General features: G+C 37.7%; 1 protein-coding gene across 12 annotated transcripts in view; it reads left to right on the forward strand.

Moving 5' to 3' along the window:
* Gria4 (glutamate receptor, ionotropic, AMPA 4) overlaps positions 1-27,453 on the forward strand; it is a 337,970-nt gene that overhangs the window by 196,005 nt on the left and 114,512 nt on the right. The window contains exons 1-3 of one of the 12 annotated variants that reach the window (XM_013511181.1): positions 15,078-15,096; positions 18,662-18,793; positions 25,089-25,201. The exons of 8 other annotated variants lie outside the window; for them this stretch is intronic. The gene's annotated coding sequence lies outside the window, so the exon portion shown is untranslated. Of the gene's footprint in view, positions 1-15,077; positions 15,097-15,169; positions 15,205-18,661; positions 18,794-25,088; positions 25,202-27,453 lie in introns of those variants that run through there. 3 more of the 12 variants (XM_013511182.1, XM_013511183.1, XM_013511184.1) reach the window with 3 other exon arrangements.

Below are 27,453 nucleotides of genomic sequence, written 5' to 3' on the forward strand. Positions count from 1 at the left end.
AACAGTGGTAGCAGATGAATGCAGTTGTCGAGTTCTTCTTGGAGCCCCGGGAATCAGACCTGGGATCTGTTTCTCTTAGTGGTGCAGCAAAAACAGCTGCTTTTTCTCAGTCTCTTTGTTTTCTCTCCTTGGCCTCCTCCTCATCATGGCAAATGATAGGCTTTTAAAGAAGGGAGGAGCCCACTGAGACATGAAGAAACAAAAACGGAACTCTCATTTCTCATACATGAAGTGGAGACATCAAATGTTATTTGTTCATCGTGGCTTTTAAAGTCTAGACATGCCACATATGAAGCTTTAAGATCAGCCATTGTTTTCTGATGTCCAAGCAAAATGCCTAGCTCTCACTTTAAAACATAAAGTGATCATAATTTCTAGACTTAATTTAACTCTAAAGTCTTAACCTAGAATCTGAACAGATTCCAAAAATAGTCACTCAAACCAGTAATTCAGGAAATATTGCCCTAGTAAAATAAAATTTGTGGTATATGATAAGATTCTAGTATCAGTGACTTCAGTTAATGGTAGTTACTGAATTACATTGCTGATTGGTCACTATTAAGCAAACTAGAAAACATTTACAAGAAAAAATAAAGCTAGAGAAGTAACTTGAGTTAAATTTCTATTTCAGAAAACTTTCCCATGTTGAAGCACTTAGCTTGAATGGATCTTCCTCAATTCATAGCATTACTAAAATGTCCTCCAGTTTTATTTTACAGTTAGAGCAGGATAGAGAAGAGAATAGTGTGGCTATTCTAGTCCCACTGCCTTTCATAAAAGAAAAAGATAATGAGAGCTAAAAAAAGCTGTTGAAATTTTCTTCCATTCATCAGTGCTACAGAGCTAGAGCAGAAATCCAGCTATATACTGTTACTGCTGATTATTTTATGATTTCTGTCACCAAAGAAACAGAGTAGAGATTAATGGAGATCCCAAAAGGGAATATATTTATTGAATCTATATATATTTATTAAATCTTACATTTTATTATATTATATGAATATTTTTAAATCAATTTTTATTTAAATTAATAGAATATTAACTAAGCTTGCTTAATGTGTGTGGGGATGAAATATTAAATTCGATTTTGTCAAACAACTTGGTATGTTCAAGAGTAAGGAAGGATTTTGGTGCACAGTATTAAAAGACCACATGGCAAGTGTTTTTATCAGCAGTGCTTTTTTTTTTTATTTTAAAGACAGTAGTAAATGAGATGCAAACGAACAAAAAATAGAACAATAGCAGCATACCAGTATCACAAACATAAATAAACCAAAGCAAGAACATTTAAAGTGATATGGTTTTCAAGACAAATAATACGAATTAACAGTGGTTGTTATATTACGTATCGCTATCCTCAACTACGTTGCTCAGATTACCAGATTTAAGAATGGAAAGTTGTTCAAACCGTTAGAGAGAATAAGGAAATAATTATTAGATAAAACATTAGCTATAATACAGAGTTTCACTAGACAAGATGGTAGGAATTCACCATGGTAACTCCATTGCATATTGTTACCATCAAATCAGCTGCCCAGATTACCAGACACAAGCATGCAAAATTGATTAGAACATAAAAAATTTTAATCATTAACTATTCCTTTTGATATGCTATCAGACATCAGCAATACAGTTATTGTAGCTCTTCATATGTATATTCATATTTTGCCTTCTTTCTTTTTTCTTCTTTCCCTCATCCCAGTCATTCCTTCCTTTGAGCAATTTCTTTTCCTTTTCTATCATCTATTATACATTTTGAGTTTTACTTATTCTTTCAGATTCCTACACCAAGGAGACAATATGATGTTTACACATGTGGGTCCAATTTATTTCACTTATGAATATGGTCTCTAGTTGCATCCATTTATCCACAAAAGCCTTGAGCTTACCTTGGCAATGCTTTTTTTTTTTTTTTTTTTTTTTTTTTTTTTTTCTCCGGTACCGGGAACCGAACTCACGACCTTGCGCTTGCCAGGCAGGCGCTTTGCCGCTGAGCTAAATCCCCAGCCCCCAGGCAATGCTTTTTTATAAGCAATATTTACATATGCAATACTTTGGTAAGATACTAACAGTGGAAAGGATAGCTTTTGCATGGTGATTTTCATTGTCACTCTAATTTTAGTCATTAAAGATCAGTCCACAAGGTTTTATCCTAACCTGACAATTGACATTACAAATGTGAATTAAATCAGTTCAGCTATTTTTAAATATAAATGAAGGGGAAGAACTCTGAATATTTGAAATATATGACTGTTTGTCCTCTATAAAATTTGTTTCTTAAGTGACCTAGTGCCTGTGGGTGTTTTTAGAGAGAAAACAAAATCTCTCAATTTGTATTGTTCTATGTAAGAGCCACTGTGTTCACACTGAACCCAGAAGGACTTTTAATGGTACACAAATGATATAGCCAAGCTTGCATTTCCCATGCATGAGAAATGATTATCCACTCCACCGAGCCTGCATGTGGAAGGTACCCAAATAATTCCATACATTGCAAATGCTACCTAAGTGCTGTTGGCAATTCCTACTTGTGACTACTAATACAAGGTATTACTGAGATACCAAAATGAATGAAATCTCTATTTAGGAAAGCTTCCATTTTCCAGTCAAAATGCAAAATGAGGACAGATTTAAACAAGACATTTTACCAGTCAGCAGACTTTCTAGAAGATGAATCACAGGTGAAACAAATTCCAGTGTTTTCATAAAAAGAGTATAAGTCACTCAGACTTTCAATTTTGTGGGCTCTATGATCTCATTTCTCAAATAGAGTGCAACAACATTTTCAAATGATAATAACATAGTTCTTGAGGAATGGGATATCTGAAAACATCATAGTCTCATGTCCTTGGGGACTGTTTCTTGTATTGTAAGGTGTCCCAAGATCTGATTTTTAACATGAGATTCCTTATATTAAGCTACTAAAAGCACTCCAAATTTTCAGAGACAATTTTCAGCCTAATCATAGGGAATGACTTGCTGATATCACAAATTGGAGAATTCAAAATGGGGAGGAGACATGAAATTCCCTGGAGTCCAAGACAGACCTGCAAGATGTAAGAAATATAATCACTGAATAGTAATAGCCAGTATTTATTGTTTTATATCTGGTGATATAAATGTGCTTTTTTTTATAAGTAATGTTTTTACATGCAATGCCTTATTAAGATACTATCAGTGGAAAGAGTAGCTTTTCTATCACCCAGTGTGATAGTCTCTAGTTCTTATCAGATATTATTATAACCACTTTATAGATGAGAAAAGTGAGGCTAGTTAAGACAGTAAGTTACAGAAGACCATCTAATCAGTAAGATAAAAAAGGACTTGAACTCAGGGCATGTCTAAAATTAAGAACTGAAGCATGAAGTCTCTGCTGAGCTGACACCTTAACTTCTGGCAATGCAAAACCAATGACTAGCTCTTTAGCAGGAGTTACAGAATGGAGAAATAAACGCCTCCTAATGTGAATCTTCTTACTTAGCCAATCTGCCACAAACAGCAGATTTCAGCGAATGGCTGTGGAATGGTTTTAATTACCACCCTTCCCTGCCAGTAGCAAGGAGCGCTAGCTTCCAGGAACAGCCCTTGTCGTTGTCTGTGGAAAGTAGAGAGATTTTGCCAAGCAGTTTAAACTGAAACAAGATCAACTACCCACAGAGTTAGTGCTCACGACAGAGGGATGGTACAGCGTAGCCCATCTATAATAGAACATACTCCCCATGCCGTGGCAGCATGTACAAGCAGGAGGCTGGTAGTTTGGGAGAAGTTTGAAGGCAAGGAAGAGATTTAAGTGACCATCAGTACTTGTTCCACTTCCTGTGGATGATAGAAATTAAGGAAATGAAGCAAAAGCCACTTTACCGAGAAGTAAATATCAATTAAAAACTTGAGACTCAAGGAGCATCGGATGTGGGAAGACCTGAGTTGGAGCGACATGTTAATGTAAGCGTGAGTTGAAACATAAGAAAATGTGAAGATCAGAGTTGAAGAAGAACAGAAAGAAGCCTGCAGAAAATTATATTGGTTTCTTATCAAATAAAACAGACAGCTAGACCTGGTTAAAATCAAAAGCAATTGATAAACCTGATACAGAAAGCCTAGAAAGGACATTTGCAAAATACTGCTGTGATTATTTCACTCTCTTCAGCTACATTCATGATAAGCTCCTCACTGCCTGCTGCAGGAAACGAAAGCATTCAGTTTCCCAGTGCTCTTGACAATAATCCGTTTTATATGGTGAGGATTTCAGTGGCAAATTTCCCGGGTGGGCAGTAAGGTGACAGATTTATATATTAGAAGTATCAGGTAAGAAGAAAGAGAGGGTGACTAGTGTTTAGGAAACTAGCATCACGGTTTAATCCTATAGGTGATAAGACTATGACCTACATTAGTGAACTTGGGAGTAGAAATTTGGTTGGGATTTCTGAATTCCAACTAATATCTGTCCAGTTTCTTCAAATACAAAATGTTTTCCCTCAAGGCTATTTATATAAAATCTGGAGGCTTTACATGAGACCAAGACTAAAAGGAGAGAGCAACTCCTCTTTTTTGGCTGGAGCAGGCTCCCGTATACTTGAGGATGGTGTGAGCTCTGTAGGCGATAAGCCACATCCCTGCAGGTTTTCTGATCGAACAGACAGGTGAGCAGATGGCAAGTGCTCTGCTTATGGTATTTTAAGGTAAAAGAAGTGTTTGAAGCTTCCTAATCATAGATTATATTCACTAGTTTGAAGTTGTATTTACTCATTTGGACATAGGTATATTTTAAAGGAGAACCAGAATCTTGGCTTATGAGATACATCACCTATGTCCTCAACTCAGGGTCAGTGCCCTATTTACCTCATCTCTGGGGACTTCTTTTCTATTATTTATCCTGCTGCCTTCACAGCTAGTTTTACTGGATATTGCAGAAAATTATTTTGGAAACTATGCCAGCCAAAAGTATACATATCAATTTTAGCTGTTGGTCTTCTCTCTTTTTTTTACATTTCTCAAACAGATGATGTATAAGTACATACACCTACATAGCTTTCATCTACCCAAAACTTAGTGACTTAAAGAAAACGTTATCAATTCCAATGACTCTTGGCTCAGTAGAGCAGTTCTCCTGCTCCCCGGATGAGGGCTGGGGCTGTTGTCTGGAGACTCAGCTGGACTGTAGAGATGGCTCACTCACGTGACTGCAGGTTAGTGCTCTTGGTTGGCTCTGCTAACCAATGAGCATTTTTTCCCTCTTCTCTATGGTTTTCATAAAGAATTACTCTGAGCACGAAGAAGGAGTATTTCAAAGGACAAGTTTCAATGTGGAAACACTTAGCAAGTTTTCCACTGCATCTCTTGATAACATTTGTATGATCAGAACTAGTCAAAAAGTCTAGCATAGATCAAGGAGAGGAAAAATAAACCCTACCTCTTGATGTCAGGAGTAAATGAGTATGCAGGGTAAAGGAATTGTTGAGAGCCATCTTTGGAAATTCTCTAATAAGCACACACAGAGACATGCATGCATATACTCATCGGTATGCAGTGTTACCTGTGTATTTTAAAGGACTATCAAAAATTTCCTGTTACGTTTTCGCACATAAAAGCCCTCACTTAAGATATGTCCCCTGCACTTACCAAGTAAAGATAGACCCCATTATAACATCCTTAAGTGTCAGAGTATTTCTGAGAAATTTAGAAACATCTGCAGACTTTTCGTTATTGTAGATATCAAGGAGCCAGTGGCCATTGAGATAAGGGGGAGGGGTCACACCGTTGGGAAGGGTACCACGCTCTGCATCACACTGGGTCCACCCAGAGACACTTCTGCATGAATGGCATCCCTTAGAGTTACGCAGCACACAATCATCAACCGTTACCCTAAATCCATAGTTTCCAAACTGGGATGCTAAGTACCTAGTGCTGCAAAACCCAGGAAAACAAAGCATAGAAAAGAAGATCCTCTCCATTCTGGACATGCCGGATTCGAGAGACCTGTGCAATGGGGAGATCAAGGTGCATGGTGGGGAGCAGGAAATGTTAATAGAGAACTGAGGAAAGCAGTTAATAGAAAAGAGAGAAAATGAGGATCTAGGTGAGGAAAAGAGACTTTGGAGAAAGAGAAGCCTGAGACAATGACCCTCCAATGTTCTAGCAGAGAGGTGGAAGCCGAAGCAGCATTCTGAAAAAGAGCAGGCGGAGAGCAGCACCAGCTTGACCTATATTTGCTAAAATGAGACAGATCAGTAAAAGCCATTTCCTTAAAATGAGTGTAAAGATCTCTACTTAGGCGCATTTAGCTTCTATCACTGTCTTTACACAAGCTCCCCCAGGGGCTCCAGAGACACGGTGTTAATTGACAGTGAGGCTGCGCTTCCTTCCCCCTCTCTCCTCCACTCTAGAGCATCAAAAATGACCTTAAATAATGACAAGTTTGCCGTGTGCCGTGCTTTACAGTTTACAGAGCATGTTCTTTTACTTTATCTAATTTGTTCTCCGCTGCAACCCTCTGAAGTACACAGGGCAAGTATTAGTATCTTCATTTTACAGATGAGCACACTGAAGCCGAGAGAAGTGATTATTCCAAAGTGCAGCTGTCCTCCGACTCCCAACTCGGTGCTGTTTCCGCTGAGCTGCCCCATTGCATTCCGGATCAGGTCTTTGCTTTTCTTTCAGCCGTGCAGATACCTGGGTTATCTAAATTGGGAGTTTTCTGTCATACTGTTATCAGTGTTGGCAGAGAGGATGAGGCAGGAACTGGATCAGAGGCTGGCTGACACCTACCCTGTCCTTTTGTGGCTGTGAATTCCATTCCCTTTCTTTCCAGAGCATGAATTTCACTCTATGAACTGAAGAAAGTTAATTGGTTATCTCTGCCTTTAGTAATGGTACCGAACAAAGCTAACAGCTAGGAAATTGAACATGCTGCTTTTATGATAGAAACATCTCTTATTATCTTCTTAGGCACAAATGTATGTAATTATGAAACATTTTTTATTTGCAGTTTGACAATACACTTTCCTTCAAATCTCCATCTCTTTCAGCAGTCCCTTTTTTCAGCATTCCCAGGAGAACTTTACTCTGAATGCTTCTGTTGCTTCACTTTTACCCCTAAGCAGAATTTTCCTTTCTCCTCTCTTGCGTAACAGATATTGACTGGATGCTTACCAGGTGTTAGGCATTTTGCTAGATTTGTGGGTTGCGAAAGGATTATTATCCAACAATAGCCAGTGTTAATATTTAGTGGGCCTTATTTCAGTCTGTTTCAAAGCAGTATTATCACTACAGACATTCCCATTTTGTATCTCAGTCTGTTTATTTGCAACATCTAAATTAGTCAAGATGATCATTATTAACCTGGTAAATCAATCAGCATGAATGCAATGGAAGATACATGATTGGAGATAAAGATACAGTTAGTGGATAAAATAATTTTACTAAGTAGAGTTCAAATGGTAATTCTTTCTTTATAAAACTATTTGCAGTTGATGAAGTTCAAATAAATTTTTAAAAATTTCCCATAAGATCCCTTTAATATTAAGGAAAAGGTTGAGGTCATTATACTTGGTTTGTTTTTTTCTTAGTAACACCGGCTCTGAGTTGTCAAAGGTGTGGAATATAGAGTCATTGCATTTTCTCCTTGTCTCTGACCACCTTCAAATTTTATTACATTATTTTGACACAGTTAATTTTTATTACTTTCATTTTGTTTTTCTATAGCTGTAGTTCCTGGTGAAGTCTCAGCTGTTCATTTAATTGGAATAAATTTTCATCAACAGTCATTTAAGTCTGCCTTTCCTTTATAGAATACTTTAATGTTTATGTTGATTGTTTAGATTGTGGGAAGGAAGTGAAAATACAGGAGAGTTGCAGGGAAATGTGTTCATTGTCATGACGTGGAAGTACACACTATCGTGGGAGCAGTGTGGACATTAAATCATGGTTAGACAAAAGGACAGGAGGAACAGAGAAGCTGACATTGATCCACATGTAGCCATCTTTATCTCTCCATATTACATACGTGTGTGTGTGTGTGTGTGTGTGTGTGTGTGTATTCCTACTCTATATCTCAAACTTTTTGAATATCTGAATTGCTTAGGGTAAGAGTTATCATTATGGAAAAAATAATCTGTAAAAATATAATAGAAGATCACTGGCCCAGTACTTATGGGCACATAAGAGCATGGATCCCAAATGATCTCACATGTGCTGCCCTCACATCCCGCCTCATTCATTACAAATCCCTCGCCATCCCATATTAAATCTGCCAGGACATTGTATGACCGCAGGGACACTGAACAGGACGTGACATGGGACATGCTGCTACACTTTGACTCCACTAATGAAGCGTGTTTGGGGAGAGCAATGCCAGTGTTTGCTGTGGGACCTGCATTGGCATTTTAAGTATAACAGAACAGACAGGGTCTTCAGTGAATCAAAGAATTTATGGAAAATGTGGCTTTCCTAGAAATATCCAATTAAAGATGGTTACAGAAACTTTCAGATGTGTCACCATCTTGCCTACAAGGAGACGATTTTTGCCACCGTGCTGTGTGTCATGAGCCAGTCGGCTCCATTCCCACGGGGTGGAGGAGACGTCCAGGCCTTGAGCGTGCCTGAAGCAAGCTGAGGTTGTAATAGACAGAAATCCTTCTCAGGCTGACTGTTCAAATGTCAGCCCGCTGCAAATATTCTTCCATAAATTTCAACATCATCCCAGTCAATATAGTTCATTAGTGTAGTGTATTTACTGAAGAGTTTCTGGTGGATATAGATGTAAGATCAGGGGATAAAGAAGACCAATTACTTATATTTTGTTTAATATGCAAATTAACATTTCTTATTCTCTAGAAATGTTTATAATTAAGTTGAAAATTATAGAGAGTTGAAATATATTATTCTTTATTATGCATCTTTTATAGTTTAATAATTTTTCACTTAATTATATTAGCAAATTTTAAACTTACTTAAAATTTTAATATCATAAAGCAAAAACAATTTATTATACTGTCAACTCTTAAGTAGAGAATTTTCCTGCAGTCATATGTACAAAATTTGATTTCTACATGAGTGATACATCTATCAAGGCCATAGTCTTTATTAATATATTTGTAGAACACTAGATGATAAATGGTCCAAATCCATGAAAATACAGCTTTCCATCATGTGACATATTGAAATTATACTATGCTGTGGTTTTCTTTTCTCATTTTTGCCTAATATATATAAATTAAACTATAAATGCAGCAGTGGGCAATCAAATGGTGGTGAAATACAACCATGTATATCCAAGTGAGGATCTACGAATCTGTAGACATTTATTAAATGATTACCATGTGATTGATTAACAGTTTGGTAGGTGGAGTCTCAGGGGATGCCTATTAAACTCTGTTATTCTTTATAACTTTTAATCACCATGAGCAAAATCAAAAGCTATTAGATTTGAAAAAGCAGACCACAGTCTGCTGAGCCACTGCCATCAAAGTGAGGACCTAGAAATAAAGTGGAGTGTGAGAAAATGAATCTAGAAGGTGTATGCTAGTTGTGTGAAAAAGTTGGAGAGAAAGGAAAGAAATAAAAGGCTAAGAAGACAAAAGAATAAAACAAAATTCATGAGCATGGAAAAACCTCAATATATTTGAGAGTAGAAGCTAAAAGCCAATTTTAAAAGGAGATTTTGAGTATCATGGAGGAGATAAAAGTAACAACAAAGGTCAGCTGTGAGTTAGAATTTCAGTTTACTGCTTACTGCCTTGGTTTTTCTTAATAGTAAAGAGTCTAAACCACCCAGCCAGTGGAAAAGAAGTAGCTTCCTGAAAAGACAAGTAAGTGGTCTTAGAAGCACCGGGCTCTGGAAGTAGCAGTTTTATGGTGCTCTTCTCTCCTCTCGCTCTCATCAGATCTAAAGCACAGAAGAGGCAGAGAAGAATGAAGAAGACACGGGCTGGGCTGTTAACTTGCAGGATCAGACTCATTTATCTTGCTGACATGGGTGTAGGGAGAGAGGGAGGTAATTTTAGCCTGCTTTGCTTCATCTTAATGTGACACCCATCCATGGAGATGCTTCATTTGGGGGCTGCTGCTGTTCAACTAGCAGTCATCACGACATGCCTCAGTGATACAGGAACACACACAAGCTGACGATGGAGTTCCTACCCTCCCCATACGCTACACACGCTGGGCTCCCCGACTCGCAGGCTCTTCTTCCTTCATGTGAGGGGCGTCATTCCTCGCTTCGCACTTGACCTTCAGGTTGCTCACGAATGGTACTATCCCTGCCATCATGTGCAGTCAGCGCTTCTCAAATTTGCTTTCACTATAATTGCCTGAAGAGCTTGTGAGTCGCACCCACAGAAGTGCTGATCCCATTGGGCTGATGTAGGGCTGGAGGATGCTCTTAAAAAGCACACTAATTAATTATGAAATAGATGACATATTTGAGAAGTAGTCTTCAGAAATAGATGACATATTTAAGAAGTAGTCTTCAATCATATACAAGGATGTATTTCTTATATGTGCATTACTTTCAATACTGGTAGCTTTGATTGTATAGTGTATGTGTATGATAACCATACTACAAATAACATTTTCACAATATTCTTAAAACTAGCAGCAGGGTAGTTCAAACGATACACTTAAAACCAGGGCTCCCCGTGTGTAAGGATGTTTCTAAAAACACCTCACAACAGCACTGGGTCTTCAGATGCTGGCTGCAAAACCTCAGCTGGAGCCATTGGTGTTAGCAAAAGCAAATACACTCCTTCCTTTCATTACTGAAGAGAGGATAAGGGACATTGTGGATTCCAGTGTCTAGAAGTGCCGAAGGCAGTGCAGGTCAATCTTTTCAGATATGCTCCATCTTCTCAGAGAGACAGAACAGCAAAGCCAGCCACAAAAGGTAAGAGTAGTGCAGGGCAGAGAGAGAAGAGATTTGGGAATTAAAAACAGAAGAGAAAGCTAGCAGGTCAAACCATCAGAAACCAATGAGAAAACATTGCAGAATGGTTAATTCTCTTTCTGTTACAATCACTTAACTTTCCAACACACTCGTAACAGGGCTGGAGAGATAAAACTCACTCTGCACCTCTCGTCCGAAGACACTTTGTTCAGATTGTTTCAAAATTATTCACTATTTCTAGTAATTTTCAAATTCATGCTAACATTTTGATCATTAAAATAAATTAAACTTTGATAAAAAGCTAAATTGATGCTCAATAAAAGAAAACAGGTAAAAATGTTTAACGCTAGCATAATTTTCCAGTAAAGATACCATTAAATAATTATGGTTTTCATTTTATGAGTTAGAATGCTTTCAGTTTTAAATTAAAGCCTAAAGGTTGCATTCTTACAAATTAAACCATCACATCAGCCTTTCTTTAAACAACGATGCCGTGCATATGCCTACCTAGGACCTTGAGACTCTTTAATTCTGTATAAACTAACAGAATGTCTTCTGCTGCTATGTATTGTACATACCCACCCCTGTAGTTTAGAATCAAGGTTTACAGGTAAATACCTGAATGCAGAGTTCTGGTGCTGGCCCTGTACAATAATCCAGAGAAATTATATATTTTAAAACAAGTTGACTAATGTTTGACATGTGACTGCAGACAACATTTCTATATTTCACAACGTTTCTATTTCTTATAAATAGTAGTTTCAAATTTCTGAGGAACTTTATTCACATTTTAGGCAATAGATTTTTTGTTTCATAAATATGCATTAAAATTTTCTGCTATTATAGCCTATTAGATACAAGCCATTTCTCACTAATGAAATTCAAAATCTTCAATAATCAATTTACTGTCCACAACAAAATGAGCCGCATTGGCACCAGAATCTGTTTATTCTTCCACACTGGATAAACTGCAGATAATTGATCTCCAAACGTGTTATTTTGCCTAAAACGCCAAGACTATCTCTCAAAATTAACAGGATAACTCATAGAATCTTTAGTGTAATATAGCAGAGGGACATGAACTGATTCATTTTGACAGAAATGTCCAAATATACCTGCAGGTGTGTGTGTGACATTTTAGAATGCACCCTCTTGTGTTGTGTTAGTGTTAAAATGCCATGCCCTTATGTTCTTAGGAGGTTTGAACAATGTAGTTTCTTGAACATATTTTAAAACATGTTGAAATTCCTTCAAAAGAGCCCTCAAATGCCTTCAGGATATTCCCTTCTTAAGTTTAATTTTTATCAAATCTAATGTGATACAAACATCTCTCAAACTCACAACATGGTGAAAAATTGCACATCTGTAGGAAAACCGTAGTTTCATAAAGAATCTGGAATCTGAATTGTTCCTGCATTTGAGAGTTCCAGTGGTTTCATAAATTTTCCCTTTTCATCTATTATTAACCACAAGGGTTTGACCTTTCCTTACTTTCCTAGACCTTTTCATAATCACCATCCTGAATCCTCAGAAAATATACTATTATCCTCCATGACTTATAGAAGGCTCTACAAGCAGAGAAATCAGCCTGTACAGAAATGCCTATTTGTTTTTTAAAGAGCCCTACAAATTTGAATTGTGTTTCACATTTCTTCAACCATCTGGTTTTCTCCACACAAAACTCAGTAGAGTAGCATCCGGCTACGTATAGGAATAGTTTCTCTTTGGCATTCATTTCTGAAATGACTTCTGCTCTTAAATACAACTAAGTTGTATTCAGACACCTGGACAGCACAGGATGTGCATAGGGGATTTTCCCAAGAAAAATACTTAAATTTTTAAAAGATATTTTCTTCCTTGTATCTACATCTAAAATTTTAACCTTTGTACTTGTTCCTGAACACTTAATTTTGACTTTTGGTGACAAAATTAAGACACGAACACTCTTCTGTCTAGGCTCTGTGAACAGAAAGTGCCCCCTTTACCCATGGATGGTTAAGTTAGGATTTATTCAAGAGAGCTGAGGGCCTGGAGCCCAAGGCTTAGGTTCCATAGGGACCCAACTTCCTGAGTTGGGATGGAGGTACTCAGGATAGGGGAGGAAATTATCTGTGAAGCTATGTTTTCCAATTTCAAAAAAGTCCTTTTTTCTAAACTTCTATCTTTCCTATTCCTTGAAAATCTGTTCTTTACTAAATTATGCAGGTGTGAATGGTAGTCAGGTTATGAAAAAACTTTTTTCATCATCGTGATTTGTGCAAATAAAAATTTGGCAAGTACAAATGAGCGTGTCCATCTCCATGATGAGGTTCCAAAGATTGCAGAGCCTGAGGCTCAAAAGTGATGCTGAGAACTAATTCCAGCTCTCAGCTCTAAGGAAATTTGAGAAGCTTCAGATATTTTGGCAGAGATGCCTAGTGTTGATGACCGTGATGGTCGAAGTTAACAGAACCACAAGCAGCTGTCCCTCGTGCACTGAATTAACGTTTACTGAGTGCCTAGTATGTCCTGAGCACTGGTGCTATGGGATTTAAATATTTTAATTTGATGTAAAAAAAATTACAGCTCTTAGAGAAGATCTCATGGAGAAGTTACTAATTGAGTGAAGCCTAAAAGAAGTAATGTGGACAAGTGGATGTCTGTTTGGAAACCTTGAGGGTAGAAGGAACAGTGTGGGCAGAGACCTGAGAAGGGAGATCCTCTCCCAACGGAGGAATGGCAGTGAAGCCAGTTTGACTGGGACAGAGTAAGCAAGGGGCCAAGAAGAAGAGCAGTCTGAAAAATAAAAGAGTAGAGGTAGATTGCATTATAAGGGGTTTTCTTTTGTCCTGAGCAATACAGAAAGCCACTAGAGGATGTTAAGCAGGGATGCAACATAATACGACTTCCAGTTTAACAAAATCAGTCCAGACAATTAGGACAGATTGAAAGGGGTCCAAGGTAAAAAGTGGAAAACCTCTTAGGAAGCAATTCAGTAACTAAGGGTAGAGCTGATGGGGAGTAGACCAGGACCGTAGCAATGGAGGACCTGAGAGCTTTCCAGATATATTTCGACTTACTGACAAGGCTAGCTGGCACTCTCCCAGCACAAATGGATAACTGACCACCTTCTAGGTCGTTCTGGAAGCGAACACTGTAACTGTCAGTTGGTTTGAGCAGCTTCTGAGACAGTTATGTAATTCTCTGCCCACACCCTCTTGATGTCCTCCAAAAGTGAGGCAGCCACAAATTTTAAAGGAGAAACTACAGAGTTGGAAATGAGATAGACCAGAGGGGACTGTCCCTGGAACACACAGGAAAGTGGGGTGTCTGATCTGTTGAGACTGCCATCAACCGACCATTGAAGGATTCAGAAATTCTTTATGCAGATCTGTTCTTGGAAGAATATAATGCTAGTAGAAAAAACAACCAAACTTTTGGATCACTTAGAGTCCTCTTCAAAGGATTTGCTTTAGTGAAAATTTAGTAGGCATACTCTTATTTTTGTTTTACTCCTTTGCATGCAAAGCTAAAAGAAGTTCACATTAGCAATGGCCAATACCTAAATCCGCTTGAATTCGGTCTGACTTTCACTCAGTTCTTCCCTATCCAGATTTCCCCAAGGGCAAGGACATTGTCCTCAGAGCTGTCAGAATGGAATTTTTTTAAAGATCCTTATCTGCCACCAACTAGCTTTTTTCATAACTAGCTCTTTGCCTTGGGCAAGTCATGTAACCGCTTTGGTTCACCCTTTGTGCCACATCAGGAGTTTGATTAAATTGTCACTATGATTCCTCCCAGCTGGAAAATGCTTTTTGATTCCACATGGATTAGAACTGGAAGTTGAATTTGCTTGCATAATAGGGTCATTTCATCTTTAAATCAAATAAACGTTGTTTTGTGAAAGTCTATGTTGTCTATTTGTTAACACTTTCAAACTGGTTTGGAAAAACAAAATACCATCTATAATAAACAATAAAATTCAATACATAAATTAATATGGCTTCTGTCTGAATACTCTCATACACCAAAAAATCACTTTGGCATTTCAAGAATAAAATCTAATGAATTCTGTCAACCCATAGCATTGCCCTTTGCAGTGTCCTCCCAAACTAAGAAAGCCTGCATTGCCCCTGAATTCCAACGCAGTTATGGCAATGTTGGTCTCAACATTCTGCAAACAATGGAGATCTAGAATTCTATTATTTCAGCACTAGATACGAGCTCCTGGTTCAGCTGTAAGTACCTGAAAAACTGCCTAATGATGCCATACGTTTCTCAGATAACAAAATAGAAAAGCCAAGAGGATCCTAGGTAACTCCTCTGAGGCATTAATGTTTGAGCTGGTAAGAATAAGAAAAATACTAAGAGACTCAGGAACTGCCTGGATACTTAGGACCTCCTTGCGCATAATACCACTGGTGTTTCACATGACCTCTTCCATTGGTATTTTTTCTTTTTTTGGTCAATGCTTTTGCTAGTTCTCACTTATAATAGGAGAAATTTGAAGATCATGAACTGCTTGACATCAGTGTGTTTTTGTAACTATTGTCCTCAGCAGCTAGTCTACTAACTGGTTTATGAGTCATCGTTTCCCTTCCTGGTTTACACCTGATATCAGGTTTTAACATGAGCAGTGCCCTTTTTCCCTCTTGAAAGCATGTCTATCTTTTTGCTGAATTGTACAGTCAACAATTCAGTCAACTACTTATGACAAGCAATCCAAATTAAATATCATTTAACTAAGAATTTAACCAAATGTATAAACTCCCCATCCACTTCCTATAAATTGACAGATCCAATTTGAATGCATCTAAGATACAAGTCACCTTCAGTCATGTTTGGAAAGATTTCAGACTATCCTGTGGACAAATAGTCTATTATTAAACATGCCAAATGACTTTCTTTTATATTCTCCTCTGACCTCATCATGTTCCAAGAACTTCTTCAAGTAGGATATTAAGACAGTAAATTATGAATTCTAGTGAGAGCTATGTTTTACAGATGTACAACCTAGACCCTAAATGCACTTTGGGGGAATAAAATGAAAATTAATGAATTGCAGAGCAATTGTAGTACAAGACCTTTTGCATTAAAAACAAACAGTTCCAAAGTAGTTTTTAAGGTGACTATCCATCTACAATATAATGTAGTCTATGTTAATTTATAGGATTTATACTATTGGGAAATATATTAAGAACACAAATTAAAAGTTGAACTATTCCAACACATGACTTTCTTTATCCAGAATGTTTTTGAAAATGCATCTGCACTAATGCTATCCAAATTCTTTTCATTACCGCTTCTATTGCTGTTCCTGCTGTTAATATCACTACTACTCTTGCACACACTGCCATACATACAAACACACACATTATTCCATATATCTTTATACATAGCACAATGTTCCAACTCTACCATCGATAGAAGACGGTAAATAGGATGCAGTGTGGTGTAGCAGAAGGGCTGGGGGTGAAGCAGGGATGTATAGGTCCGTATCCTGGCTTTGACAACTTACTAGCTTTATGACTTTAGCCAGCGCTCTGGTAATCTATTGCCGTTAAGCTACTTATCCTCAGGTTTAATGACTTGAAGCAACAAGTATCATTTTATTATTACCTCTGGTGTTTATTTGATCCCACAGTATTCAAGCCAATGTTTCACAGTAAGAAGAGCATGTAGGGAAGAAGGATTTTTGGTAGCTATCTTGAAAAACACAATCTGCCACCAGATTTGCTAATGTTAATTCTTCATCTGAAAAACATGGTTAAAAATATCAATACCGTAGTAGTTTTGAAGAAATGAAAAAAACCCACATGAAGTCCTTAACACAGTATAAAACAGCTTCTCAGTAAAGGTTAACTGTGGCACATGCATTTCCTTCTTAGGAAAACATGTTTTATGTGTCAAAGCAATGTGGATAAAAAATCATTAATCACTGTGTTTATCTGTACGGTTAGTAGTAAGAAGAAGTTTCTGACTTACAAAGTATTTAAATGTTTTTGAAATCTACTTGTTCTATGTCTTTGGATGTATCCATACATAGCTTTTTGTTAAGAATTGCAAAAACCAGAAAACCTGGAACTGAATTTTAAGAAACAAAATCCATTTTCAAATTGTTGATTATTCTAATTTCTATTGCATGTAAATGGTTTGACAATACTTTTAATTTGGAAGAAATGAGGAAGAAAAGGTATTGGCTAAAATAATTTTAGGAAGTATTTTCCTTTGTATGCATATTTTGACTCTATAAAGTGGAACTGAGATGGTGTTTTAATATAATGTAGGCAAATATACATAATATATAATGTAGTGCACATATTTTCAATTACATATGTGTACTTAATGCACATGAAAATGTATGCTGCACATATATGTGATTATTAAGCACATACACATTTATATATTTAAAAAGAAATAGACAAAGTAATGAAAAAACCTTGAAAACACAAGTATTAAAACAGTTATAATGATTAAATGTAATATTTTCTTGGATCTGCTTGGTAATCAGTTGGGAAAATGAAAAGTTATTGATTGCATAATGCCTGTTATGACAAAAAAGTTGAGTACACCAGTTCTCCAAGAAGCATCATCTAAATGATGAAGTCATAGAGAAACGTCAAATGTGAGAGTTTACTTGGAAGACAATAAGTAGAAAACATTTTCTTTAAATAAGTTTGCAACCAATACAGTAACCATCTAAATGTCATTACTTATTGCAAACACTTTCAATAAAAGTTGACTGAACGTTGGTTACAGTGTACCCTGTTAACCCAATTTTGCAGTGGGGCTGAGCTGATACCATCCAGTAAGCTATTTGGGTATAAGCTGGGTTGTGAATATGTAAATAATTAAAGGGGAAACATATACTACAACTAATCCTTTTTTCTCTATCAACATTTGAATCAAGTATAACAGGCAGTACAAGAGTATACTTAAGGAGAGGTTAAGACACTGATTTTTGTTTTGTTCCTTGAATCAGCATGCCTATGATTTAAGAAACAAATGATGACATGACAAGGTAGGACATATTTTTTCTGAGTGCTGCAAAATGTACTGAAAAAGAAGGCTCAACTCCCTGGAGAAAGCTCTTTATAGACAAATCTATATTTTTTTCCCCATAAAACAATTTTGGGTTTGTTAGGTCAAATATTTGCATAATTGATAGATTGTGACATTAAAGCTCCACATTATAGGGTAGAAATATTTAGATTTAGAAAACTTTAATAGCAGATATTAAAACTGACCCTTTGTGCTATTGAAAATCCCCTATAAATGTGTCTATGAACTATCTAATTAGAGCCTGTGCCCTGATATCCCTGCTAACATAAGTAAATTGTAAAACATACTTCAGGTGACAGGATCAGTAGACATACTGGATAGAGTTTTATATAATTAACTAGTTTAATTTTGTATAATGTATACCCAAAATAGTAATTTTGCTTTTCACATGTTCTGTAATGAGTAAAGCATCATTTGTAGCAGCAGTTTGAAGGAAAAATCCTTGTCTTGTCTCTCCAACTCTACCTCAAAGAAATGATATCGTATCATATCATTAGCAAAATGGAGAACATTTGCTTATTACTTATTAAAAATACCTTTGTTTAAAATATAAAATATAAGCTTGTTAGGGGACAACCACAAAATAAAGGGTGCTAGAATGCACATCTTTTCTTATGAAAATATAAACTGTGATGTTTGAGCTTTCTTAGTTTTTAAAAAAACTTTAATTAATAAAGACTGGATATATTCAAAGTATACACACTGATTTGATAATCATATGCATTCTTAATTTTCACACAGTATTAAAATTCAGTTTATTTAGAAGTGGTGCCATCTGAGGATATAAATAAGACCCACACATAGCCTTTTCTGGATTCTAGAAGAAGTGAAGGTTACAAACTGCCTCATTGAATTCTTGGAATTTACCGTAAGGTATGACTGCGACATCATAGGTAGAAAAGTTTTATTTATAAGTTCCTCCTTCAATCTTATACTACTTTACACACAAAACTTCTTTATTTAGTTGCTATTCTAGTGGAAAATAAATGATATAGTCTCACTGGATGATGAAGAAAATCTTAAAAATGGAACTGTTGAAGGTGTAGGCAAGGTTTAGGGACACCATCAAGGAAAAGAATTGTGCATCTGCCCCAGGGGTAGCAACAGTGCAGACCATTTGCTGTGATAAACAGGAGCAGAGAAAGAAGGGGATACTATGGTGCATGGAGAGTGCAGGAGTATAGGGAATGTTGAATTTCAGAGACCATGACCTCTCTTTATGGATACAGACAGCCCCACACTGACCTGGCAGAAAAGCAATTGTGGAAGAACTACCCTGACGTCACTTATCCCTTTAACATGTTGCACATGACTTCTTTTAATCAATTCAACTGGGACTCAAACACCACAGACATAGACCACACTGATCAGCCTCCTCCATCATCATCACACAAGAGGGCAGGAGAAATGTAAGGTGGATTTGGATGGACAATATCCAGCACAATTCCCAAGAAACGTAGGTAATTGAGGATTCTGGGATTGATGTGTCAGTTTGGCAATAATGCAGTACTACCTGTTTAAACAGATTAGCAGCAGCAGCACCGCCAGAGTAGGCAGTCAGTGACTGGATCCAATGAGGCAGGACCAGTGTACAAGCACCACACAGACAGTGCTGTGGTGTGGAAGCAGAGAACTGCCTATAACAAAAGTGGTCCTTTCCCTTCTGCAACGTTGACTCCCAAAGAGATAACATAGACATTAAAACCTCAAACTTTGCAGTCACAGTTAGACCTAAAAGCCTACCTATGATTTCCTGCTGAATATTCTCTGTGATTTTTTTAAACAAAGTTTCTTAAAGAATTCAGTCCTCATCAACTGCTTAGTTTTTGTATGTATGTTTTATATGTCACGTAGTCTTTACTAAATTTGCCAGTTTTGAAAAGACGATACCAGTGTTTTCCCATATTTATGTACATCAGTTTCACTAGCACCATTAACTTGATGGTACCTTTTTATTTTCTGAAAGTGAGCCTTAAAAACCTTATTGAGTTACTACCAAGATATCAGTGGTACTTAGATGGTTGAATTACAAAGGAAAACAGACATTCACTTACAAAGTTCACATGGCCATAATTGATAAAAAATAGTTTGGTCTCATTTCTATCCTGATAATACTTCACTCAAAAATGTAGCAATTATAAAAATAGAGACAAACATTTCTATTATATGTGTTATAATTCCCAGGAATATTTTATTCAAGTAAGAAATACAGATACTTTTTTGGTTTTACTACATTAGTACCTATTCAGAAAACATGTCTACATTAAACCCTGTATCATCAAGTGATTTCATACTACAGTTCAAACATAATTTGTGAAATAGTCCTGTGACTCTTTCTAGAAAGGGAGAAATTGGGCAAACATATAGATAGATCTAAGTGGCAACTCAAAAACTTTTAACTAACGTTGACCTAATTCTAGATTTAGCGTTTGATGTCCTGCAGAGAGAAGGTGGTTGATAGTATGCCCTTAGCAGAGCCGAGGGCAACATCATTAACTAAACCGGACCACGGGGCAGCATTTTCAGGCTATTCTGAAGAAGGAAGCTTTGTTCATTATTTTAATCTGTGCAGCGGTTGTGTAACACAGGGCTCAGATCTGCCGCACGCTGGAGGAGGACAGTGTCAAGGGGAGGGAGCTCTACCGCCCTCTGCACTTGGAGTGAAAGCTGTTAAGTGAACGCCAAATGCAGATGGCAGAAACCACAGCACTCCTTAGAAACACCCTCAGGAGTGCTTTGTGGTCAGAGAGCTGTCTGGGTCACAATGAATCCTTAATTGGGGGAATTAAATTAACCCAAATAGAGTGGAATTAAGTTTTCTTTGTATTATAGAGCACTTCATAGAGGAGAATAAAAAGCCAAGTCTGATGCCAGTCAGAATGAGTGTGTACCAATTAAGGTTTCAGTGATCCTGGCCAAGAACTTCTATCATAAGTTTCTTTCATGTAAAATGAAGGTAATAAAACTAAAATGATGCCAACAATGCACTTAGTAGAATATCCCTGGATTAAGCAGGTTTTCAATAATTGTTAGTTATTATGATTACCTCTACTATTATTGGGTTTGAGCAAATGAGGGGAGATATTTCAAAAAGGCAACATTTTTATCCGAGTCATTCAATTCAATCTGATGTATTCTTATCGAGCATATTATTTGCTTGCATGAAAAAACATCAGGAAACAAAAATGAGTAAGAGCTACTTTCATACTTCAAGGGAACTGAAGTAAACCAACAATCACAATTACTATAATTCAGTATCCTTGAGATCACCAACTGGCTGCTGTGTACTTAATACTTTCAAAACCCCCGTGTAGAATTTAGTTAATAATTTAATTAATTAATTCAAGGAGGCAAGAGCTGTAATGACTGTGCAAACTGTTTGCTGGGGAAATGTCAGCGTAGACGAGGCCAGAGAGGGCCTTTTAAATGGCCTGAAGGGAAGCTGAAGTGAAGCTGAGGTTTAGGGAAGGTGGGAAGGTACGGATGGGCATAAGGGAAACACTTCTTTAGCTGGGGCCAGCCACAGCAGTGAGAACACAAGAGATCTGGTCATTCAGAGAAGTGTGGTCTTCAGTATGAGCTGAATAATGCGTGACTAAGAGACATAGTGAGAGACCGGTTGGGGAATTTATTCTCCCATTCCAACACCTTCCCCAGTCATCTCTACCACTTTCTTCCTTTTTCATTGACTCACACATCACCTCTTCTCCTTATAAATGCACATGGATATTTGTTTATTGTCAGCCTCAGTCTCAGAAACAGCCGTGAAGGTGGGCACCACCTACTGTTTGTTTATTTCTGTTCCTGCAGCCTGGCATGTACTCAGCACTAAGTAATCACCCCATGAATGAAAAGAAAAGAACAAATAAGGCGGGGATCACTCAAGAGACCCCTAAAATACCATATTTGGGAGGAAAGATGGACATTAGCTTGAGGGGAGAGTGGGAAGAGGTGAAAGTCTGAGAGGATCTCTTGGGCTTCTGAGTAAAGTGACTGAGTAAACGTCTAATAACCAAATATGGAATAAGAGTTAGGCTTCTATTTTTACTTGTAGACAGAAATGTAGGATGTTCACTTATATGTCGTGTTTGTCCCAAAATTATAGGGCTGAATTCCCTGCCCTGTCAAGAGTCCACAAAGTACTTCCCTCAGAAGGACAGCAGCACTGGGTCCTCTCTACCAAAGGGGATCAAGCTGATGTTTATTAACACTCATAGAAAAAGCATAATGACTAATAAAATCCCATACTAATCATCCTCGTTACACAGAAAGGCAAGAATGGAAAGCTAAAATATTTACCTCAGAATCACAGAGTTTACACGAGAAGCACAACTTTCACAGTTGACAGTCACCAAGTGTACCATGAAACCCACGATTTGTCACATGGCGTGCTGTTCAAGAAATCAGCCTGTGTCTAGATAATCACCTCAGGGTCTCTTCCCCCTAAAGAAATTTAATTGCACCTTCTCAAATATATTCACCCTGGGTCACTGACATGAGTTTACAATTACTTCTTGGAATTGAGCTAGCCTTGGTGGGATGCAAAAATTAGGCTAATCATATGGTGAATACTTACCTCATCCTGTGCTTGGTCCTGCTAGGAACAAAAATTGTTTCCATAATTGTATGCAGATCCTTTCCCCGGAATCACCACAAGAAAATTATGTACTGCTACTCCTGCTGTAAAGAGAAGACAAAAGCAATGTTATAAAATAATCACTTGCAAGTCAACAAAAATGAATGGTTGTAGCTTTGTTGCTTAAAAGCCAGATACAAATTCATATTATTTACAGTCCAGCTTGGCATGTGAACGTAACAAACTGATATGTAATATGTTGTGTAACACTTTCATGTTTGGTTGCTAGTGATTGCTTTCATGATTAATGATGAGATCTTTTGGACTCAAACTTCACCATCACACAGAATAAGTTAATTGGTCTTTTAAAACCCAAAATTCTATGTAGAGCATTGGCTACCTTGTTCAACCAAGAAGTATCATTTTCAGGGTTAACTCAACTTTTGTTTCTATGAACCAAAAGTAATTCAGATTTTAATCATTTAAGATGGTCTTTCTGAAATGAATTTCACATTTACTTTAATTTTGAGGGTCTAGGGGTTTGTTTTCGGCAGTACTGGGAGTGTAACTCTGAGCCGTCACACCGAGCTACATCCCTATCTTTTTTTATCAACTCTGAGACAGGTTCTAGCTAAGTCAATAAATTGCCCAGACTGTGCTGGAACTTGTGATCCTCCTGCCTCAGCCTCCCAAGGCTCTGGAGTTACAGGCATGGGGTACCATGCCAAGCTCAGAGTTTCTTGAAGCTTATTTTAGCTTTTATTAATGACTTAAGATGGCTGCTATAAATACTGATACTGATAACCATGGAATAATACACGGGAAAGTAGGAGTTATCCTTGCCGAACTACACAAGTCTTTAAGCTCCCACAACTCATGACTTCTTTCTGCCCAGATTTGGAAGGTTTTGTGGTAAACTTCTACATTTTTAGGACACAATACATAAGGTACAAATTAAGTACTTTTTAGGTTATTTTAATTCTTGGTGTTATTTGCCATAATTTATCACTGTTTATCAAAACTATCTCTAGGTTGAACAGTAAGATGTGATATTTGGCCCATTTGGACCAACAGAAAAGGTAATTTCATATGGCTCCACCTGACAGGATTAAAGAATCTCCTGGCTGATAAGTGAATAAGGGAATAAATACAGAATATAGAGAAAAGCAAGCATTTGTCTCTCTCTATTTTTCCCCTCAGAATTAGCCTTTCCGAGAAGAGTCATTGTACTATACATGTGCTAATTTTATCGTCTCCTATGTGGATTCCTTTTTTCCCTTCTCTTTCTAGTTATTTATCATTCCCACTGTATCCTGTCTACTATTATGAAAGCAGATTTATAAGTCTACCTCTCTCCTGCTCCACAGCCCCCAGTGTTCCGTTATTACCAATGGAGTCGTTTCTAAGCTTTCGGTATTTAATTATTTAAAAGTGTTTATTGAGTGCCTCTTACATGCCAGGCACTCTTTTTTGTTTTGTTTTGTTTTGAAAGAGAAAAAAATAACAATAACAAAGACAAAAGCAAAACACCACAAAAACAATAATAATGATACAGTATTTCAAAACAAGATGATAGAAGTTAACTGGTTGCTATATTACATATTGTTATCTTCAACAAAGTTGCTTAGATTATCAGATGTAAGAATATAAGACTGATCGAACAATTAAAGAGAATGAAAAGTAATAAAAAAACCATTAGAAATGATAGAGAACTTCATTAAACAAGATGGTAGGAATTCAACCAACAGGGTACAAAAACACATGAACTGGGAAAAAATTTTAGCCAACTGTCCATCAAACAAAGGACCTGTATCTAGAACATATAAAGAATTTTTTAAAATCAGGCCCCAAAATTCAAGGATCCAATCCAAAAATGGGCATCTGAGAGGAATGCACATTTCTCAAATGAGGAAATGCAAATGACAAATAAATATATGAAATAATGTTCAACATCATTGGTCATTTGAGAAATGCAAATTAAAACCGCTGAGATTTCATCTCACCCCAGAAAGAATGGCTGTCATCAAGAAATCAACTAATGACAAATGCTGGTGGGGAAAAAGGAATCCTACTCCACTGCTGGTGGGAGTGTAGACTGGTGCAACCACTGTGGAAATCAGTGTGGAGATAAGTCATAAAACTAGGAGTAGAGGTTCCACTTAACCCAGCTATTCTCCTGGGTATTTTCCCAGAAAAGCTGAAAACATCATACCACTCTTCCAAGCAGAATGAACGAAACAAAGTCTCTGGCTCCATAAGCTTACACTAGTGGAAGAAATAGATATTATAAGTGAGGAAAATACAGAGCCATCTAATGGTGGAAAACGCCATGGAGAAGACAAAGCAAAGGAGATCAGAAGTCTTAGGATGAGGGAGCTGATATGGTAGGTCAAGTAATGCAGGATGGCCTCACTGAAGAGGCAGCATTTGTATAAGAAGGAAGTGAAAAGCTAGGCTATGCAGAGGACAGGGGACAGAGGCTCAGCCAGGAAAACCCTGAGGCTGCTATGGTGATAATCGGGCCAGGAGCTTGAATCTGTGGGAAGGAACAGAGGTAGGGAGAAATGGTGAGAGTCTTGTTATATTTTTAAGGTACCTCTGACAAATACCCTGAGATCTGGAATGCCTCAGTGAGAGAAAGAGGAACTGACGGTGGCATTTAGCTAACAGCCTCATTATTCATCTCCTGCTCTCCTCAGGAGAAGGTGAGTTGAGGAGTCCCGTGACTGCGACTTGCCTGGAGGACAGAAGACCTGCACTCACTTCACAGCTCTGCCACACAGTGGGGATATGATTTGATAGAAATCACTTCAGTTTCTTCTCCCTAGTGTACAGACAGTGCCTACTTCACACGATTGTTGTAAGATCGAATTATACCGTAAAATGCCATTTGTCTTAGTTATTTCCCTGTTTGCTGGGACAAAATACCCAACGCTCACCACTTAAGGAAGGAGAGGTCTCTTTGGTGCACGTTTTAGTCCATGGCTGGCTCTAACGCAGGGTAGCGAGGCAGAGGCCGTGACAAAGAGTGGCCGGCAGCTTGGCAGAGGAGAAGCAGAGCTCAAGGGAGGCACTGGGAAGGAGATGCACCCTTATAACCCACTCCCCCAGGGACCCGTCTTCCAGCCAGGCCCCCTCCCTAACAACACACGGGGCTACAACCTCAATGGTAGACTACTCCACCCCATGATCCAATCACCTTCTGACACGTGAGGCTTTGGGAGCCATTGAAGACCTAAAGTATAACACCAATAAAGCACAGTGTAGTGTATTAACTACCACTCTTAATGATTTACTAAGGGTTCCTCAAAATACCTGCCTCTGTCCCTTTGCCTTATGATATAGTAGGTCCTTCTTCCTCAGCATCTCCGTTTAGCAAATCCCTTCATTCCAAGGACCATATCATAGTTCCCAGCATTCTCGCTGCTGTGAACTTCTCCCTACAGACATCTGTTTCCCTACTAAGACTTTCATTTTCCAAAGTATTGACACATTGAATAGTTTTGATACTCAAAATTATGTCGTCAGTACTTTAAAACCCTGACTCAGGACAAATTGTTTGAATACCTATTCATTTACAAATGTACATTGCACTTCTCTTATGGGAATAGAAGGCTACATTTCATACATTTTAGTTAATTTTTGTATAATATGATATAAGAAAGAATAAAATCAGAACTGTGAATTTTACATGGTATGATACCCACTTTATGGGTGAAATAATACTTATAGAGAACCTATGGATATTTATTTTGATTAAGATATTGGTCTTTCAAGACTGTCTAAATAAAAGTAGATTGTCTTATACTGTAAAAAGAGACTGATAAAGGCCCATGGCTTAAGGAGATAAAATGTGGAAGGCAAACTAGAGAAAAATTTAATGTACTCCTACAGAATACTCAGAATCTGTCAAGAGGATTTCTCAATCCCTATAGTAAAAGAGAAAAGCGATTTCTCCAGTCTGCATCAGAATTTACCGTACTTCCTTGGGTGATAAAGGAGGTGGGTATAAAAATTTTTTTTCCTAAGAAGGCAGTTGACATTGGAAGGTGCTTCTGCTGGGGATCCAAAAAAGACTGAAGCGTTCCAACCAAAAAGAAAAGTTGAACAGCCACCAGCAGAACAAAGGGTAGTCATGCTCAAATCCTCTTTTTTCCCTTATGTCACATCAATCCCAAGGCTAATTCATCCTGCGACCCTAATCTAGAACCTATTCTCCTTTCTCTGCATGCACCCCAATCCAACCCACATTACTTCTTGTCTATATTAACTTCTGGTGGGCTGGGGATTTAGCTCAGCGGCAAAGCACCTGCCTGGCAAGAGCAAGGTCGTGAGTTCGGTTACCGGTACCAGAGAAAAACCAAAACAAACAAACAAACAAAAAATTAACTTCTGGTATATTTTGTTTTTGTTTTGTTTTATTTTTTGCAGTACCGGGGATCGAACTCATCACCTTGCACTTGCCAGGCAGGTGCTTATGCCACTGAGCTATATCCCCAGCCCCTCGTCTATATTACTGCAGTTCAGCTGCCTATGTAGTTTTTCTGTTTCTTTGTTACCCACAGCACTTCAGTTATAATGATCTCAGTCTGCTTTGTCACTGTCTTCTGAATGTCCTTGAGAAATCCAGATTCCTTAAAATGATACAGAGGCTCTTCAAGTTTGCCCCTTGCCTACTTAACTCTCTAGGCTTAGAAACTTATTCCACAGACCACACCGATTTTCCACATATCCCCTATCCTTCCAGACACACAAGCAGAAAGTGGAGTATTTGAAGTTCTTCAGTGTGGTCCATGCTTCACCTTTTGATACACTGGTTCCTCTCTATCAACTGCCTATTACATTCCTTGGACATCCAAATAAATCTTCCCTGAGCATTTATTGTGCTATACACTGACCACAAGTATAGTTTCTACTTTCATGGAACCCACGTATGCTGGGGAAGGAAAACTCTAAT

Source organism: Chinchilla lanigera, unplaced genomic scaffold, assembly GCF_000276665.1.
Source record: "Chinchilla lanigera isolate Chin_1 unplaced genomic scaffold, ChiLan1.0 scaffold00011, whole genome shotgun sequence".
Taxonomy (NCBI): Eukaryota; Metazoa; Chordata; class Mammalia; order Rodentia; family Chinchillidae; genus Chinchilla; species Chinchilla lanigera.